The sequence below is a fragment of the Schistocerca serialis genome, chromosome 6 (assembly GCF_023864345.2).
Source record: "Schistocerca serialis cubense isolate TAMUIC-IGC-003099 chromosome 6, iqSchSeri2.2, whole genome shotgun sequence".
In the NCBI taxonomy this organism is placed as follows: Eukaryota; Metazoa; Arthropoda; class Insecta; order Orthoptera; family Acrididae; genus Schistocerca; species Schistocerca serialis.
Genome location: NC_064643.1, coordinates 646,307,253 through 646,328,823, shown reverse-complemented (window position 1 = coordinate 646,328,823; position 21,571 = coordinate 646,307,253). Strand labels below are relative to the sequence as shown.

At 42.1% G+C, this 21,571-nt stretch overlaps 1 protein-coding gene across 1 annotated transcript in view; it reads right to left on the bottom strand.

Moving 5' to 3' along the window:
* LOC126484625 (NFX1-type zinc finger-containing protein 1-like) overlaps nt 1–21,571 on the bottom strand; it is a 269,764-nt gene that overhangs the window by 159,140 nt on the left and 89,053 nt on the right. The window lies entirely within an intron of this gene.

Here is a 21,571-nt window from a genome sequence, read left to right as displayed (position 1 = left end):
TCCATCCGCATATACACAGACACAAGCAGACATTTGTAGATTATTTATTTAGTTAGGCCAAACAAAGCGAACATCGGTTGCTACTGCTGCTATTTGGTCTTTGGGTACTGCCACTGTGAAAACACTCAATCAGTTTTTGAACTTGAAAACTTCTGTGTGTAAAACTATGAATTGAGTGATGAAGAAATCAATACAAAACATACCACTATTTCACTTAAAATGAAGGTTGAGTTGCTTAAGGCAAATAAAGAAAAATGGAGGTCAAGAATGGAAATCTGTAATAGTCAGGTTTTGCTAATATTACACTGTTGGCAATATTTCAATACACAGACGAAACAACAGCAATCTTTGAGTGCATAATCTTTCACCCAGGCAGAAAACTTGAGAACAGCTAACAAAAAGACGCGAAGACTGCATGTTTTAGGAGTTGCAAAATGTGCTTTTCCTGTGTAAATTCTTGTTGGTATCAACACCTATAAATTTTGAAATTTCTATCCTACTTATTATTTCCTCACCATGCACTACATTGATCCAGTACCCCTAGATTTATGAACTCCTACCTCAGTTCTGGTGATTTCTGCACAATATACTATACCAAGTTAACGTACGTGTGTGTGTGTGTGTGTGTGTGTGTGTGTGTGTGTGTGTGTGTGTGTAAGCAGGGGGGGGGGGGGGGGGGGGCAGGAGGATTTCATGAATTTGAACTGACTCTCTCATACTTCATTCAGTTTCACATGACTAGCATAAATTTCATTTCTATCAAATTCTTCATAATTTATATCACCATTATTACACACACAGTGTGCTAAGTTATATGTACTTTTGACTGTCTTCATGTTTTAATGGGAGATATGCTGTTTGTGAAACAAAGGACAAACCGGAGCAATATTCCTCCACAGATTGTTGTTTTACTTTGTGTGTGCCATCTTATTTCAGTAAGGTTGATGAGTAAATTTTCCAGTAATCCAAGGAAAAAATTGTATCTATGGTGGGCCAGATCTGTTGTCTCCTTTCAGAACTTCTTACCCACATTAAACTGTTGTAGCTCTGACTGCGAATCTTAAAAGTTTAGATAAATCATTAAATCTGTTTGGAGTAAAAGACACTGTTTCATTACTGACTTACCCTATACTAAATTCTAATTTAATAAAACACAAAACTGTTATTCACTTTCATGGCAATTAGTAGCCATCATCTGTCAGCCTTCGTGAATTATTTCCCAGTTCTCCCCAACTAATTTTTAATGTTTATCACAAGAGCACTTGACTTTAATATCTAATCATTGGTAGTTTCAGAGATGGTGTGATTATTTCAATAACTGAACAGAATAAAATCAGAGGAATACACCAAGAATGTTGAAATAATCTAAAAATTTGTTTTACTGTTTTGTGTGTTTGTGTCCTCTTACTAGAAGAATGTGACTTCACAGGCAGTGGTATCAAACCCAGCTTGAAATAAAATTTATCATTAAATCCCTTAACCGCCAAATCTCTGAAAAAAGAATACTTCCAAAGTTATCACACTTCATTATTCATCTGTATTTACACGGATATTCTGAAAATCACATGTAAGTGCCTGGCAGAGGGTTCATCAAATGACCTTCACAATAATTCTCTACTACTCCACTCTCGAACAACAAGCGGAAAAAATGAACAGCTATATCTTTCCATGCGTGCTCTGGTTTCCCGATTATATGATGACAATTTCTCCCTATGTATGTCAGCTTCAACAAAATATTTTCACATCCACAGGAGAAAGTTGGTGACTTAAATTTCATGAGAAGATCCTGCCACAATGAGAAATGCCTTTGATTTAATGATGCCCACCATGACACTCTCTCCCCTGTTTCTAAAAAAAAGTGGACAGACAAGCATAGTGCAGGCAGTCTCTTCACAACATGGGTTGCATCTTTGAAGTGTTCTGAGGATAAATTCCAGTCTTTCGATCGCCTTGCCCACAACGTTTTCTGTGTGTTCTTTCAAATTCAAGTTGTCTGTAATTGTAATTCCTAGGCATTTAGTTCAGTTTGTTGTTGTTGTTGTTGTTGTTGTGGTCTTCATTCCTGAGACTGGTTTGATGCAGCTCTCGATGCTACTCTATCCTGTGCAAGCTGCTTCATCTCCCAGTACCTACTGCAACCTCCATCCTTCTGAATCTGTTTAGTGTATTCATCTCTTGGTCTCCCTCTACGATTTTTACCCTCCACGCTGCCCTCCAATACTAAATTGGTGATCTTTTGATGCCTCAGAACATGTCCTACCAACCGATCCCTTCTTCTAGTTAAGTTGTGCCCCCATCTTCTCTTCTCCCCAATCCTATTCAATACCTCCTCATTAGTTATATGATCTACTCATCTAATCTTCAGCATTCTTCCGTAGCACCACATTTCGAAACCTTCTATTCTCTTCTTGTCCAAACTAGTTATCGTCCATGTTTCACTTCCATACATGGCTACGCTCCATACAAATACTTTCAGAACGACTTCCTGACAGCTAAATCAATACTCGATATTAACAAATCTCTCTTCTTCAGAAACGCTTTCCTTGCCATTGCCAGTCTACATTTGATATCCTCTCTACTTCAACCATCATCAGTTATTTTGTTCCCCAAATAGCAAAACTCCTTTACTACTTTAAGTGCCTAATTTCCTAATCTAATTCCCTCAGCATCACCCGACTTAATTCGACTACATTCCATTAGCCTCGTTTTGCTTTTGTTGATGTTCATCTTATACCCTCCTTTCATGACACTGTCCATTCCGTTCAACTGCTCTTCGAAGTCCTTTGCTGTCTCTGACAGATTTACAATGTCATCGGTGAACCTCAAAGTTTTTATATCTTCTCCATGGATTTTAATACCTACTCCGAATTTTTCTTTTGTTTCCTTCACTGCTTGTTCAATATACAGTTTGAATAACATCGGGGATAGGCTACAACCCTTTCTCACTCCCTTCCCAACCACTGCTTCCCTTTCGTACCTCTCGACTCTTATAACTGCCATCCGGTTTCTGTACAAATTGTAAATAGCCTTTCGCTCCCTGTATTTTACCCCTGCCACCTTCAGAATTTGAAAGAGAGTATTCCAGTCAATATTGTCAAAAGCTTTCTCTAAGTCTACAAATGCTATAAACGTAGGTTTGTCTTTCCTTAATCTTTCTTCTAAGATAACTCATAAGGTCAGTATTGCCTCACGTGTTCCAACATTTCTACGGAATCCAAACTGATCTTCCCCGAGGTCGGCTTCTACCAGTTTTTCCATTCGTCTGTAGAGAACACGGGTTAGTATTTTGCATCCGTTACTTATTAAACTGATAGGTCGGTAATTTTCACATCTGTCGACACCTGCTTTCTTTGGGATTGGAATTAATATATTCTTCTTGAAGTCTGAGGGTATTTCGACTGTCTCATACATCTTGTTGATCACCAGATGGTAGAGTTTTGTCAGGACTGGCTCTCCCAAGGCCGTCAGTAGTTCTAATGGAATGTTGTCTACTCCCGGGGCCTTGCTTCGACTCGGGTCTTTCAGTGCTCTGTCAAACTCTTCACACAGTATCATATCTCCCATTTCATCTTCATCTACCTCCTGTTCCATTTCCATAATATTGTCCTCAAGTACATCGCCCCTATATAGACCCTCTATATACTCCTTCCACCTTTCTGCTTCCCCTTCTTTGCTTAGAAATGGGTTTCCTCTTGATATTCATACAAGTGGTTCTCTGTTCTCCTAAGGTCTCTTTAATTTTCCTGTAGGCAGTATCTATCTTACCTCTAGCGAGATAACCCTCTACATCCTTACATTTGTCCTCTAGTCATCCCTGCTTAGCCATTTTGCACTTACTGTCGATCTCGTTTTTGAGACGTTTGTATTCCTTTTTGCCTGCTTCATTTACTGCATTTTTATATTTTCTCCTTTCATCAATTAAATTCACTGTTACCCAAGGACTTCTACTAGCACTCGTCTTTATACCTACTATGTCCTCTGCTGCCTTCACTACTTCATCTCTTAAAGCTACCCATTCTTCTTCTACTGTATTTCTTTCCCCCATTCCTGTCAATTGTTCCCTTATGCTCTCCCTGAAACTCTGTACAACCTCTGGTTCTTTCAGTTTATCCAGGTTCCATCTCCTTAAATTCCCACCTTTTTGCAGTTTCTTCAGTTTTAATCTACAGTTCATAACCAATACATTGTGATCAGAGTCCACATCAGCCCCTGGAAATGGCTTACAATTTAAAACCTGGTTCCTAAATCTCTGTCTTACCATTAAGTAATCTATCTGAAACTTGTCAGTATCTCCAGGCTTCTTCCATGTATACAACCTTCTATTATGATTCTTGAACCAAGTGCTAGCTATGATTAAGTTGTGCTCTGTGCAAAATTTTACGATTCTTGAACCAAGTGTTAGTTATGATTAAGTTGTGCAAAATTCTATCAGGTGGCTTCCTCTTTCATTTCTTAGCCCCAATCCATATTCACCTACTACGTTTCCTTCTCTCCCTTTTCCTACAACCGAATTCCAGTCACCCATGACTATTTAATTTTCGTCTCCTTTCACTATCTGAATAATTTCTTTTATTTCATCATACATTTCTTCAATTATTTCGTCATCTGCAGAGCGAGTTGGCATATAAACTTGTACTACTGTGGTAGGCGTGGGCTTTGTGTCTATCTTGGCCACAATAATGCGTTCACTATGCTGTTTGTAGTAGCTTATCCGTACTCCTATTTTTTTATTCATTATTAAACCGACTCCTGCATTACCCCTATCTGATTTTGTATTTATAACCCTGTATTCGCCTGACCAAAAGTCTTGTTCCTCCTGCCACCGAACTTCACTAATTCCCACAATATCTAACTTTAACCTATCCATTTCCATTTTTAAATTTTCTAACCTACCTGCCCGATTAAGGGATCTGACATTCCACGCTCCGATCCGTAGAACGCCAGTTTTCTTTCTCCTGATAATGACATCGTCTTGAGTAGTCCCCGCCCGGAGATCCGAATAGGGGACTATTTTACCTCCGGAATATTTTACCCAAGAGGACGCCATCATCATTTGATGATAGTTGAATTTACAGCCTTTAAATTTGATTGATTTTTCGTGCAACGAAAGTTTAATAGATTCCTTTTAGCACTTATGTAGATGACCACACACTTTTCATTATTTAGGATCAAGTGCCAATTTTTGCACCGTAAGATATCATATCTAAATGGTTTGGCAATGGGTTTTCACCTTCTGATGATTTTAACAGACAATAAATGACAGCATCATCTGCAAACAACCTAAGACAGCTGCTCAGATTGTCTCCTAAGTTGTTTATGTACAGAAGGAACACCAGAGGTTTCATAACACTACCTTGGGGATCGCCAGAAATTGCTTCTGTTTTACTCGATGACTTTCCATCAGTTACTACGAACTGTGACCTCTCTGAGGAAATCACGAATTCAGTTTCATAATTGAGACAATATTCCATAATCATGTGATTTGATTACATGCCGCTTGTGAGGTACAGTGTCAAAAGCCTTCTGGAAATCTAGACATATGGAACAAAGTTATACCCTTCGTCAATAGCACTCTCAACACTTCATGTGGGGAAAGAGCTAGTTGGGTTTCACAAGGATTTCTAAATCTGTGTGTCAATAGACTGTTTTCTCAAGGTAATTCATAACATTCAAATACAACATACGTTCGATAATCCTGCAGCATATCAACATTAAAGATATGGGTCTGTAATTTAGTGTATTAGTCCTATTGTCTTTCTTAAATATTGGTGTCCAACTTTCCAGTCTTTGGTACCATCTTTCATCAAGTAAGCAGTTGTATATTATTTTTTAGTATGGAGCTATCGCATCAGCATACTCTGAGAGGAATGTAATTATTATACAGTCTGGACTAGAACATTTGCTTTTATGAAGTGATTTAAGTTGCTTCACTACTCCGAGGATATCCATTTCTGAGTTACTCACATTGGCAGCTGTATTTGATTTGAATTCTTGTCTGCTGGAGGAATTTTGGAAGGCTGTGTTCATTAACTCTGCTTGGACAGCACTGTCACCAATAGTATTTCAAATGCTATGGTGGTGGTGGTGGTGGTGGTGGTGGTGGCGGTAAGGTCCTATGGGACCAAACTGTTGAGGTCATTGGCCCCTAGGCTTACACACAATTTAATCTAACTTAAACTAACTTATGCTAAGGACAACTCACACACCCATGCCCAAGGGATGACTTTGACCTCCGAAGGGAGGAGCTGTGTGAACCATGGCATGGTGCCTCAGACTGCACGGCTACCCTGCACAGCAGTTGCAGTATTCAGTCTCACTACGGCAACCCTGTGTTCACTAATCCCTGTATCCATTTTGATGCTCACTAATAGCTCACTATTATTTGTTGCCAAAAGGCCAAATGTGTTTTCACAACCATTTATTAATGAAGTGGGCTCATGAACTAATTGCTCAAAATAATTTTCAGGGAAAGCATTTAGCATGTTTTTGGATCACGTTTTATGCTTGCCTCCAGAATTTAAAAATGTATTTTCACCGACATATCGAGGGTAAATTAAAGTCACCACTAACTATAATTGTATGAGTTAGGTAGCCTACATGTTCGAAGTTAGACTCAAGTTTCCTTTGAATGTTTCAGTAATTGTACGTCAGAGTTGGGAGCTCGGCAAAAGCATCCAATTATTAATTTATTCAGATTGCTAAGAATGTTGCTAAGAATAACCTCTGCCCACATTAACTCACAGAACTAACTACCTACTTCAATTTCGATACAAGATAAACTGCTTCTAACAGCAACAAACACGCCACCACCAACTGTGTTTAGCCTATTCTTTCTGACAACAGTTAGGGTCTTTGCAAAAATTTCAGCTGGACTTATCTTCAGCTTTAGCCAGCTTTCAGTGCACATAACAATTTGAGCATCAGTGCTTCGCTTAGAGCTCTTGTTCTTTCCCAACACAGCAACGACAATTTGCAACTGTTATACCATTGGTTCCTAGATCTACATTCTTCCTGTGTTTGACCTGCTTCCTTTGAGACTGAAGAAGCCCTTTTTGTGTTTCCCTGAAACCCTCTACCCTACAAAACCACCCAGTCCATGCCACACAGCCCCTGATACCCATATAGCTGCCTCCCACATGTAATGGATGTGTGACCTAGCCGCCGCTACCCATGTAGCTGCTCCCACATGTAATGGACTTGTGACCTATTTAGCAGAACCACTTGTGACCTATTTAGCAGAACCCAAAACCCCACCACCCTATTGCACAAGTTGAGGAATCTTGCAGCCTACATGGTCACAGAACAGTCTGAGACTCTGATTCAGACCCTCCACTCGGCTCTGTACGAGAAGTCTGCAATCGGCCCTGTCTGCTTTCATCTCAGGAACATGACTGGCAGCCTTCACCACTTTTGATAGCTGCTCAAAACCAGAGAGTATCTCTTCCAATCCAAAGTGATACACATGATTGGTACCGATGTGAGCCACCACCTGCAGATGGCTGCATTCTGTGCTCTTCATGGCATCTGGAAGGACCCGTTCCACATCTGGAATGACTCCACCTGGTATGCACACGGAGTGCACATTGGCTTTCTTTCCCTCCACGACAGCCGTGTCCTCGAGGGGACCCATAACGCACCTAACATTAGAGCTCCCAACTGCCAATAATCCCAAACTCTGGGACTGCATGGACCTTGCAGGCTGAGAGGTTTCCTCCGAAACAGGACAAGAGACTGCATCTGGCTGACAGACAGTGTCAGCCACAGACAGCACCTGGAATCTGTTTGTCAGACTAATAGGGGAGGCATCGTGTTTGGCCCTCCCCGGGAAGTCATTCACAGCCTGCCATCCCCAAGACAACCTCCCACTTTACCAAGGGTCAGGCGTCCACCTCAGTGCGAGCAGTAACTGGGCTGGCCACAGGTGCAGACCACTTGGCCGACTCAAGGCTTGTGCTGGACATCCGTTGGATCCCCCTGGCCCACCCATAACAGTGATGCTCATCCAATGCAGCCTCAAGCTGTGTAACCGCAGCCATCACAGCCTAGAGCTGAGAGCAAAGTGTCACCAAGTCGGCTCTCATCTGCACACAGCAATCATAATCCCTATCCATACTGACGAACATGAAAAACTACATCTCACTGACAAACGAAGGACTATCGACAACACCTGCTATGGAACTCTACTGTGGGTGCTGTAGGAAGTGCAAGAAGTGTGTCTAATAAATCAGGTTAACACACTGAGATTCAAAAACTAAACTACCTACCAAAGCACACAGGTGAGTCTAAATAATTCACTCCAGATTAGGAACTTGTAATAAACCACAAAATCTATTTACTTTCTGACACAAGCGAAGACACGAGAACACACGAGAACTGTGTTTATTCAATATTAAATTTGCACACAGAAAATCAAAAAATTCGCTCCTGGTTATGAACTCATAAAATGTAAAAAAATCCTTGTTGCTGCTCTGTCCAGGCCAGTGGCTGCTGCCTGACTGGTTTTACGAAAATGGACGAAAATAAATAATAGTAGTACAGGTAACAACTCATGATATAGCCGAGGTACTTAAGAGTCATCAATAGGAACATGAAACGTGACAAAAATTGATGTTGCTAGTTTTGGATGAATGTTTCTTCATAGATAATATAATTCTTACACACCTACACACATACTAACCAAATTACTGCAGCTCACAGAGTGAGGATTCATTGTGTGGAAGAGGTATTTAAAGACTGACATACATAAAAATGTAAAGGTCCTATAAAGATGTGATGTCTGTCCACTGGTTCTAACAATAATTTGGTTTAATGGTACTTTTTGAATGATACACTGTGTACTCATGTGGTGAATTCAATAGTTTCATGTAAAATTTCTGTGTTCATAATTTTGCTGCTTAGGAATTTCTTAATTAGTGGCTTAATCAGATAACCAAACAACTATTAAAATCAGAAAAAATAGGGCAATAAAAGTATAACATCAAATATGGGAAACAAACAAGGTTTGAATGATGAAAGTATTTAAAGATGTGGTAAAACTTATTGTGGATATTTTCTTAATTAGTAAGTTTTTGGAAAAGTTAAAGTGGTTGCTGAAACATGAAATTTTGACAATTCAACAACTATGTCAGTTTCCTCTGCTTTACTGATTAGTTCGTGACTTTCTTCTGGCTACATGGGATTGTAACAAATTCAATTACTGATGTATTTCCAATGAAGATGTTGTATTCAGAACTAACCACGCTGTGGGAATAACAGTTGTTATGTACAAAGTGGCTCCAGAATTGGGATGGCGAATTCACCCTGTTTTCAGCTTTGACGTGCTGCATACATCTTACTAAGCCATAAGCAGATGCATGAAACCATTCTGCAGGGCCGTACGGCTGTGAGCCACAACGCAACAGATGAGTTCATTCAAGCAGGCTGCCTGCAACAGTACACTCACAGAGCCACCACTGCTCCCACTGCAGCTGCACGAGGCCAACCAACCTCGCCTGTCTCCTCTGCCACCTTTGCACAAGGCCACGTCACAGGTATAATGACACAGCACCACCCTAACAATAGGCGTTGCCACTGTCTCACTGACCAACGCTGCCGTGCCTTTTACTGATCAACAAATGCAATTCGTGAGCTTTGCACCGCCAGGGTCCGACTCTGCCCAAGAGATGCCGCCTAAGACTTTTTGTTTGTTGCAATGTGTGTAGTTCAATGTGATGCCCACCAACAGTCCACAGTGACATCTGGAGTTGGATCCTGACATACAAGCAGTGGCGGCTACTGTGTAGAAGCACAAGAGCATGTGGACACCCAAACTTTCAACACCTTGCAGATTTATTGGTTAGTTTTCTTTGAATGCTGTTAAATGTGACATAGATGCTGTAATCTGAAAGATAAATCACTTACATCTACCACGCTACTGCTCTACTAGATTCCATGAAACTTGGCATCTGGGTTGCGAGCATACATTCAGTTGTGCACATCTTAAGGAGCTTTTGTGTATGCGCAACTCGTGTGATGTAATTGCCTTACAGGCCAAATATGTACCGATTTGATAAACAAAGTGGACGGTACACGATGTGCGCAGCTAGCCCCTGCCACTCAACTATAAGTTTACATCAGTGCCACCAGGTAGTGGCACACAGCGGCATAGATGATAGCACATGCCTCAGATATGCTAATTCACTCACTATATAGTAAAATTAGATTGGATGTCAGTATATGTCAAAGTTGTACTAACAGTAAACATATTTTGTATGTTTCTGAATGAGTTATAGAATATTAAGTTACAAATTGTATCAAACTAATCCATTTGAGGCGGTGAGAATCATAAGGGCCTAAAGCACATCAGCGTTGATTGTGAGGCTGTAGCATTTATTCATGCTTCTGACACCTGTTCATCTTGTGGTGAGTCACTTTCATCTGTGCTGTAGACCCACAGTGTGGGTATAAACTGTCACAGAAAGCTGTCTCACTGGTTTCTTAAATGTGGGAGCAACAGCGGTGTGCTTTTGACCTTTGTGGCTCTCAGCACCTCATTTGTATTCTAGTCAAGTGACCCTGCTGGTAGACATTACTACTAATTGAAGCATTTCCACAAATAGCAGTTTGTGTTCGGTGTTGGTTGTTTACTGTGCAGGGATTGACTTTTGTACTCGGTGTAAAATTGAACTATGATGAATCTATTCTAAATGCTAACAGAAAAGTAAAGCTATGAGAACAGGTCGTGAGTCGTACTTGGGTAGCTCAGCTAGTAGAGCACGTGCCCGAAAAAGGCGAAGGTCCTGAGTTTGATTCTCGGTACAGCACACAGCTTTAATCTGCCAGGAAGTTTCACATCAGTGCTCAATTTGCTGATACACTTGGTATCCACGGTTGCAGGTGACACACAGGTTAACCTCACACCAATGGTAGGCATTGTGCGTATTGAAGACACACTCAAGAGTGAATGCTGCTTCTTATGGCCATATTATGGTGTTCACAAAGTCAGCGGCAGCTTCCTGTTCTTTTTGGAACCATTAAAAGTATTCACAAAGCACGTTGCTAGTCCTACTGGTAACGTAAGGCCCTAACAAAATGTAATGGACCTGAATGAGGCGAGAATAATACTTGGTACTAATTTATGGTACCATTGGAGAAGGATATAAGAAAAACAGGTTTCGCATCTAGTAAATGAAGTGGTGCGAATTAATTCACGCCCACGACCTGGAAAGTGCTGCTTTAAAAGCTCACCAATCTTCTATTTCTGCGACTGTAGTATGTAAATGCAAATGTTTTCTAGAGGACGCGCTCCAGTTGTGGTTGACGATTAAGATGCCAGTTACCATACCAACTGGACTACATTTACTAAATTAAAAACATATGCCTCAAACCAGAATCAAACCACTGATCTCCTGCATGCTAACCCAAAACTCTATCCACTGCACCAACTACACAGGACAAGTAACATGTGCTGACAGAGGTATTTACCATACATGTGGTTACAGTGTTGCCAGATTGCCACCCTTTAACATCCTTTTTCTGCTGGATGTACTCGCTGGATGAAATTTTGTGAGGGACTTTTTTTTTCTATCGCTGACATGTAAGGAGTCGCGCTGCAAAGCCCGAGTGTGTGAATTTCGCTTCACCCTGTATAGTTCTCACCACTGTGTGATAGAGTGAAGTTATGTTCAAAGTTCATGGAATTTGAAAGCTTGTATTACAAAAGTGAAGACTACGAGCCTTCATTGTGTAGGAGACTGCCGTATTGTTTTGAAGAAATCTGCAGCTATGAGATCCCATTCTTCGCCAAACCAAACCACCTATTGTTTGACTGCTGCTGAATAAGAGCAACACAGCACCGCTCCATGATATTGCTCACCAAATAGGCACTGGCAGTGCTATTCAGTGTCTTTCGTGGACCCCATTTTTTCTAGGAAGGTATTGAAAACAGTTTCTCATTTCTCAAATTCAACTGTTCCACTGGTAGAATTAATGCAACCTTTATTCCACTGTATAAGAATCAGCTACTTGTACACCGTCCCGTACACTCTTCAGGTTTCAACTGTTTGTTGAAATTGGAATTTCACTCCCTACGTATACCGAATAATGCTACAAAATAGCAAACATCTATTCAGAGCTTTCTGTTAGTACATAACGAACCTAAATCTCAGTTCCCCCCACAGCTGAAAGGAACTTGTAATGCCATTATCTAAACATTTCTGTTATTTATCCTGAAATTTAACTTCTCTCTCCATGCACTCCCTACCTAATCAGTTCTTCTGGATACTAACAATACTGAATTGATGAAGTCCTTGAATTAGTTGATGTGACACGAGCACCACCAAATCTCACTAGCTTGAGCTACTGCCCATATTAAGACATTCTACAATATTTTACATAACTGAACTGTTCACGCAGTGGTTCCCGTGCTCATGCTACTTGCTACTTTAATGCCGAGAATGACTAGATACTGGTGTTTCAAGTGCAATTTTATGTAGTAGGACAGACATAGCCACTCCAGCTGATCACGTGCCGTGGCCAAGTTCCACTGTAAAAGTTATGACAGCTTTTATTTTATTGATTGGCGACTCCATGGAGTGTTCTGTGCACCACAACCAGATAATGGATATAATTGGAAGGACAAACGGCATTGGTCGTATTTTTTGTTGTTTTATTATCCGCAAAATCGATTTTCGGTTGCTTAGTGACCATCCTCAGTGCTGTAATATACAATTAAAATTTTTGGGCACTGGTAACAACAAGCTTAGAACAATCACATGTGCCTACAAATTTTAATTGTATATTACAGCACTGAGGATGGTCACTAAGTGACCGAAAATCGATTTTGCGGATAATAAAACAACAAAAAAATACGACCAATGCTGTTTGTCCTTCCAATTATAGCTTTTATTTTATTGTAATGTTGTGATCTCACTTGGGATCGTTTTCTTTAATTAAAACTATTACTTTGTATCTGTCCTATGAACTGCTTGGTTTTGAGACTTTCAAAGAGTAGTTATTATTATTATTATTATTATTATTATTATTATTATTATTATTATTCTTTCTTTTCTCAGACATTATGTCTGGTCAAAAGTGGAAAGTGACGCAGACCTTGATGAAGCGTGGCTTCCTTTTAACTGTACGGTATATGTTATATTGCATTTAGGAACTTTCGGGTAATTGAACATGTATCAATAATTACGGATTTCTGTAGTTGTACGTATAAGTTTGGATGTAGCTGTATTGCATTGATGTACTGGCAGATATTGTGTGGTATGACTCCTGTAGTTGATAGTATAATTGGTATAATGTCAACTTTATCCCGATGCCACATGTCCTCGACTTCCTCAGCCAGTTGGATGTATTTTTCAATTTTTTCTCCTGTTTTCTTTTGTATATTTGTTGTATTGGGTATGGATATTTCGATTAGTTGTGTTAATTTCTTCTTTTTATTGGTGAGTATGATGTCAGGTTTGTTATGTGGTGTTGTTTTATTTGTTATAATGGTTCTGTTCCAGTATAATTTGTATTCATCATTCTCCAGTACATTTTGTGGTCCATACTTGTATGTGGGAACGTGTTGTTTTATAAGTTTATGCTGTAAGGCAAGGTGTTGATGTATTATTTTTGCTGCACTGTCATGTCTTCCGGGGCATTCTATATTTGTTAGTATTGTACATCCGCTTGTGATGTGATCTACTGTTTCTATTTGTTGTTTGCAAAGTCTGCATTTATCTGTTGCGGTATTGGGATCTTTAATAATATGCTTGCTGTAATATCTGGTGTTTATTGTTTGATCCTGTATTGCAATCATGAATCCTTCCGTCTCACTGTATATACGGCCTTTTCTTAGCCATGTGTTGGATGCGTCTTGATCGATGTGTGGCTGTGTTAGATGATACGGGTGCTTGCCATGTAGTGTTTTCTTTTTCCAATTTACTTTCTTCGTATCTGTTGATGTTATGTGATCTAAAGGGTTGTAGAATTAGTTATGAAATTGCAGTGGTGTAGCCGATGTATTTAAATGCGTGATTGTTGCTCGTTCTAGAAAGAATTTTCTTAAATTGTCTACCTGTCCATAATGTAGGTTTTTTTATGTCGATAAATCCCCTTCCTCCTTCCTTTCTGCTTAATGTGAATCTTTCTGTTGCTGAATGTATGTGATTTATTCTATATTTGTGGCATTGTGATCGTGTAAGTGTATTGAGTGCTTCTAGGTCTGTGTTACTCCATTTCACTACCCCAAATGAGTAGGTCAATATTGGTATAGCCTAAGTATTTATAGCTTTTGTCTTGTTTCTTGCTGTCAATTCTGTTTTCAGTATTTTTGTTAGTCTTTGTCTATATTTTTCTTTTAGTTCTTCTTTAATATTTGTATTATCTATTCCTATTTTTTGTATGTATCCTAGATATTTATAGGCATCTGTTTTTTCCATCGCTTCTATGCAGTCGCTGTGGTTATCCAATATGTAATCTTCTTGTTTAGTGTGTTTTCCCTTGAGTATGCTATTTTTCTTACATTTGTCTGTTCCAAAAGCCATATTTATATCATTGCTGAATACTTCTGTTATCTTTAGTAATTGGTTGGGTTGCTGATTTGTTGCTGCCAGTAGTTTTAGATCATCCATGTATAGCAAATGTGTGATTTTGTGTGGGTATGTTCCAGTAATATTGTATCCATAATTTGTATTATTTAGCATGTTGGATAGTGGGTTATTATTATTATTATTATTATTATTATTATTATTATTATTATATTATCATTATTGTGTCAATCTGGTTGGTTGGTTAGTTGGTTTAAAGGCGGGAGAAGGGACCAAACTACGAGGTCATCGGTCCCTTGTTCCTAATAAAACAATGCCACAAGTGTGAGATAAAAGAGACAAAACATATAACACAAACTAGAAAGAAAGGAAAAGCCACAAGAATGAAGGGAAGGCAATGAACACTAAACGGAACAAAACCGGGCAAGGAAACAACAGAGAGATACTAGAAACAGAAGAGAGTAAAACATGCAAGCAGATTACAGTAGCTGACCAACCACGAGAATAAAAAGGGAAAGCCAGCCACTCTGCAACATATTAAAACATCCACCCTAAAAGCACTAGTGTGGAGGACACACAGGGACAAAGGACATGCGCTAAAAACTACATAGAAGTATAAAACCCACTCTCACAGATAAAACGTAAAACTAAAGCTGCTGTGGAGGCATTGTTGTCCAACACCGAAGGCAGGGTGCTGGGAAAGTTAAAAGTCTGCCGCAGAGCGGCTAAAAGTGGGCAGTCCAGCAAGAGGTGGACAACTGTCATTTGGGAGCCACAGCGACACTGAGGTGGGTCCTCGCAACGGAGTAGGTAATCATGTGTTAGCCATGTATGGCCAATGCGGAGCCGGCAGAGAACAACTGATTCCCTGCGAGAGGCCGACATGGAAGACTTCCACACATTCATAGTCTCATTAATGACACGCAGTTTGTTGTGCATGCTATTATGTGCCATTCCGTCTCCCAAAGCTGGAAAACCCTGTGGTGTAAGACAAAACGCAGGTCAGCTTAGGAGATGCCTATCTCCAGAAGCGGTTTTCGCTCGCCTGTTTGGCCAGCCTGTCGGCAAGTTCGTTGCCGAAGATTCCAACGTGTCCTAGGATCCACGGCATAGGTGGACTCCTGAATGGACGCTACCAGAGGGTGGTGAGGAGCACAAGATATGGACGCCAGCTCTGCAGTGAAAACACTGCAGCCAACTGGCAACGAGTGCTGCTCAATATGTCCTCCATGAACATATGTGAAGCCTACGTGACCATCAGCCATTGAGCCGTGAGTGTAAACCACTTCAGAGCCCCAGAACACGTCAAGAATAGAGAGGAAGTGACAGCGGAGAGCGACGGGGTTAACAGAGTTCTTAAGGCAATGCAATAGGTCCAAATGAAGCTGCGGCCGAGGCATACACCATGGAAGCGTACATGAACGGACTGCAAATAGAGATGGTAAAGGGAAGGAATCCAGTTCGGAGAGAGGGGACCGCAAACCACAATCGTTAGCCCCGATCTGGGCTGCTGATGCGGGAGGTGGACTGCTGCGGGCATGAAAAGGAGATAGTAATTGGGATACTCAGGGGAACTATAAATGTGTGTTGCATAACTGGTGAGCAGTTGCGAATGTCTGATCTGCAGTGGAGTGACACCAGCCTCCACCAGTACGCTGGTCACTGGACTCGTCCTAAAATCCCCTGTCACTAATCAAACCTCACAGTGGTGCACAGGGTTGAGTAAATGCAATGCTGAAGGTGCTGCCGAATCATAAACCAAACTCCTATAGTCAATTCGGGATTGGACAAGGGCCCTGTAGAGCTGCAGCAGCGTACAGCGATCTGCACCCCAATTGGTGTTGCTCAGGCAACGGAGGGCATTGAGGTGCTGCCAGCACTTCTGCTTAAGCTGACGAAGATGAGGGACCCACATCAATCGAGTGTCAAAAACCAGTCCTAGGAATTGATATGTCTCCACTACAGTGAGTGAATCGTCATTAACGTAAAGTGCAGGTTCTGGATGAACGGTACACCGTCAACAGAAGTGCATGACACACGACTTTCTGACTGTAAACTGGAAGCGGTGGGCTAGAGCCCATGACTGCGCCTTGTTGATGGCTCCCTGGAGGCACCACTCAGCAACAACAGTACTGGAGCAGCAGTAACAAATGCAGAAGTCGTCTGCATACAGACTGAGGGCCCAACAGCTGCTGCTAGGCTGTTAATGGCCACTAAAAATAGAGAGACACTCGATACACAGCCCTGCGAGACTCCATTCTCCTGGATATGGATGAAACTACGGGAGTCACCAACTTGGACACGTATAAGTACAGAGCAACAGGAAGTTTTGAATAAAAATCGGGAGTGGTCCTCAAAGACCCAATTCAAACAATGTGGCAAGGATATGATGTTGTCAAGTCGTGTCGTATGGTTTACGTAGGTCAAAAAAAGTGGCAATCAGGTGTTGCCATCTGGAAAAAGCTGTTCAGATAGTTGGGAGAAGTCCAGGGCTGCAAATTGATAAATCAATGGCCAAGTAACTACCATGAGCCACACTGAAATGTGTGGCGGCCCCAGTATTTAAGAGGCAGAGGTCGAACTGAGACAGTAAAGTTTCGACATCTCTGCATGGACCAGTAACCACGGTGCCACCCCACAAGGGGTTATGGACATTAGAATCTCCCAGAAGTAGGGTAGGTATAGGGAGTTGATCAATCAGTGCAGCTAATACATTCAGGGGTACTGCACCATCTGGAGGAAGATATACATTGCAGACAGTTATTTCCTATGTCTTCCTTACTCTGACAGCCACAGCTTCAAGAGGGGTTTGAAGGGGCACATGTTAATTACAGACTGAGTTTACAACATAAACGCAAACTCCACCTGAAACTAGATTATAGTCGCTACAGTTCCTGTAATATCCCTTATAGGCGCGGAGAGCAGGGGTCCGCATTGCTGGGAACCAGGTTTCCTGGAGGGAGCACGGGTCCACATTGCTGGGAACCAGGTTTCCTGGAGGGAGCACATGTAAAGCTTAACAGTTGCCATAGCTCAGCCAGCAGGTGGAAAAAACAGTCGCAATTCCACTGGAGGATGACATCGTCAGACTGGGAAGGCATGGAACATTCAATGAGGCAGTTTATGCCACAGAGCCACCTGTTGCCACCGATTTATTGCCTGAGCAGTCTATATCCATTGTGTCTGAGGGTCTGGCGAGATCTAGGTCCTCAGCAGACGCCAAAATCTCCACCCCATCCTCAGCCGCAGAGCTTGTAGGTAGCGGTGGTGTGGGTGCCACCGCAATTTCCTTGGTCTTAGGGGTTTTCTTTTTGGATTTCTCTCATTGCTCCTTGGGTTTCTCTGGCTGGGAGGACTTCATTGGCTCAGCGAAAGAAGCTGAAGAAGACTTACGCTTCTCCTGCTTAGAAGTGGAGACGGATGTCTCTGATGGTTGGGGATGGGCAGGGGGGGGGGGGGGGGGGGGGTTGCTCCAGAAGTAGGTGGTGCAGGAGCAACAGGGAGGGAAATGGCCCCCACCATCAAGGGGGCAGGTGTAGTCTTCCGGCTCTGAGAGGTGACCTGGGTTTGCGGAGCTCATGGTGCCAGAACTGTTTTAGCGGCGGTGTGAGACGATGCCATACACACAGGATGCAGGCGTTCAAATTTTCTCTTAAGCCTCAGTGTAGGTCAATCTATCAAGGGTCTTGTACTCCATGATTTGCCTTTCTTTTAGAGAATCCTGCAGTCAGGCGAGCAAGGCAAATGGTGCTCTTCACAGTTGACAGAGATGGGAGGCGGGGCACATGGAGTATTGGGATGTGATAGGCGTCCACCATCTCGGCATGTGACGCTGGAAGTACAGCGGGAAGACATGGTCGAACTTCCAGCACTTGAAGCACTGCATCGGGGGAGGGATATAGGGCTTTACGTCACACCGGTAGACCATCGCCTTGACCTTCTTGGGCAATGTATCACCCTCAAAGGCCAAGATGAAGGCACTGGTGGCAACCTGATTATCCTTCGGACCCTGGTGGACACGCCGGGCGAAATGTACACCTCACCGCTCTAAATTGGTGAGCAGCTCTTCATTGGACTGCAAAAGAAGGTCTCTGTGAAATATGATACCCTGGACCCTATTTAAGCTCTTATGGGGCATGATGGTTACGGAAACATCCCCCAGCTTGTCACAAGCGAGTAACTCCCACGACTGGGCAGAGGATGCTGTTTTGATCAAGACTGACCCCGATCTCATTTTGGACAGGCCTTCCACCTTCCCGAACTTGTCCTCTAAATGCTCAACAAAAAACCAAGGCTTCATCGTCATGAAAGATTCCCCATCAGCTCTCAAACATACAAGGTACTGGGGTGAATAACATCTGCTGCCACCCTTGCCTGACGTTCCTCCAACGGTGTGGCCACGGAGGGGAACGATTTGAGATCATACTTCTGTGCATTGAATTGGAGCTCGTGATCGCTTAGAGACTACTGGTGTTTTACCACCAGCAAGAGATGATGAACTACGCTTCATAGTGTGTCATCCGTCCTGATGCCACCCACTCCGACCAGGGGGCCTCCCCACGGGCACCACCCAGCCGCAGTAAAGGACACCTGGCAGGATGGCCATTGACGGAGGTCCCGATGCCCCAGGGGGATGGGCATCTACCCCTCGGCATACGTGGGAAGTTAATGGCGCAGGCATCACAGGGCTACGACCAACAGGGTACATGGCGGCCCCACCACCAATGCAGAAATTGACACTGCATAGTGCATCGTGGAAAATGCACCCAGGGAGGTGACCTCGCCCGAGAGATGGAAAATGGGCAGGACTGCAATGCAACGATGAGAAAGTGGGCTAAAGATCTCAATGCACAATGGACACAATGCACCTTGTAAGGCGCCCTTCCCAAATTGGCTCGCTCTTTGGAAAAATTTTGAAGAATGGAGGTCAAATCCTACAGGAGACCATCACATAAAGCCTGAAATGTGTGAAACTCCGTTTAGTCGCCTCGTACGACAGGCAGGAATACCTCGGGCCTATTCTAACCCCTGGACCCGCAGGGGGGATTGTGTCCATTTGATGTTGTTTTACTATCATGGGTTATTCTTACCATCAATCTATTCAACTGATTTGGACTTTATCACCTCACTTGTGCAATCACATAAATTTGGATCGAAGGAATCATCCTCAAGGTGTTTGCTGTAAATGATGTATTTCTTGTTTATAAGACATACCAATAGAATGAGAAGCATCATTTTTTGCTGTCATCATTGTATAATTTTATTAGTCAAAGTTATTTCACTTCATACATCATTCTGGCTGATGCTCAGAAATATTTAATCAGGTAGCTGACATGGTTTGTTTGTTTGACTTTTATTGGGCCAATTAGATAGTTACAACATTACTTACAGGCCATAATCATTGGTGATGATGACCTCTAAATAAATATGACTTACAATGCTTCCATTTCCCCTGATTACAGCTAAAACAAACTGTTGTGTACCAAAATTCTGTTCCATGATTCCGATCTGCCTTCTCATCAGGTTGGCAAACAGTGCCACCTGGTTGGCTACCCAGTCACTGTAAGGACACTGGGCCCTGCCCTGTTCTAAAACTGACCAAACCCAGTCTGACGAGGAAGTGTTTCAATGTCAGCATTTTATTCTATTAAAAACTACATCTGGACCATTACCTTCTCTACTACTGCTACAAATCTAACCATCCCGACTTGTACACATGTATCAATCCTTGTAGTACAAGCGTTCCAGTTGTTTGTACTCCTCAAAGCCATCTCTGAAACCAGCTCCAGCTACCTTTGTAATGCTGTCGCTGTCATAGTCCAGTGTCAATAACTGCAGTCAGACCATGGTGACATAACAATTATACTCAGATTCAAGGTTTTAGTTGTTAAATAAAGTTAAAATATTGTATTGTTAAATGAAGATCAAATATTGTTACCCCCTAGATTTACGGCCCCACTGCGATCATAAAGTTAAATGGCGATGAACTCTTTCAGAGAAAGGGGAGGAGATGTACAAGGTGCCCCAAATGCAAGTAATTTTCATTATTTAAATTTTACAAAGAGTCCACCTACATTGCCCATTGCCTTTCAGCTGATGTTGAGAGGGGAGGGAACGTACTAGATATACCCGGGCCCCAAATGCAAGTTCCCCCCCCCCCCCCCCCCCCCCCCCCATTGCCTTTCAGCTGATGTGACGACAATCGACAGGTTCATGTCAGAATAGACCAAATCATCGCCAGCAAAGCTCAAAGCTGCCTTGCCAGACAAATCAGTCATCAGATCACTCGACCCGTGAGACTGAAGGCTCCCGGAGCCATGACTGAAAAATCTCTCTCTCTCTCTCTCTCTCTCTCTCTCTCTCTCTCTCTCTCTCGTTCTGAGCTGCCACCTAGAGAGGATACTAAATGGCTTAGTTCATTCATCTTTGCATTTCACTCCTGCTTTCAGATGGGTCTGGGGCTACTGGAGTTATCTTCTCTCATCATCCTGGCAATCCTGGGATGTACAGTTAAATTAGGATGTATATAATAAGATTACCACATTTATTACGTAAATATGAATTTGGTATTTCTGTACATGCCACCATTGTGGAATTATTTGAAAGAAAAGAAATAAATACTACTAAAAAGAGCAGAATGGCAGTTGGATCAAATCCACGTTGTTACACTTCAAACTGTGCTCTCAGCCACAGCTTGGGAGAGGCCATTCAATGGAATGGACAGATGCTTGATAATCGTGCCCAAATAAAATACTGTGAAGAAGTTAAAGAGAGCTGCTACATGATATGGCTGTTTTCACATATGGCCATCCCTCTAATGGGAAAGGACCTCTCTATGATGGGAATGGAATAGGATGTGCTGGATGAGTGCCTGAGATGGGCCTTGCTCCTGGATGTTCCACGGGTTCCATGTGTTAAGAGACTGGGAGTTAAGATGGGATATATGGATGTACCAGGACATTTTATAGTTTGGATGAGCAGTGAATACCAATTTGGCAGGGACAGAAAGGATTGGAAGCTGGATGTTCATAATTTTATGACCAAGGTTG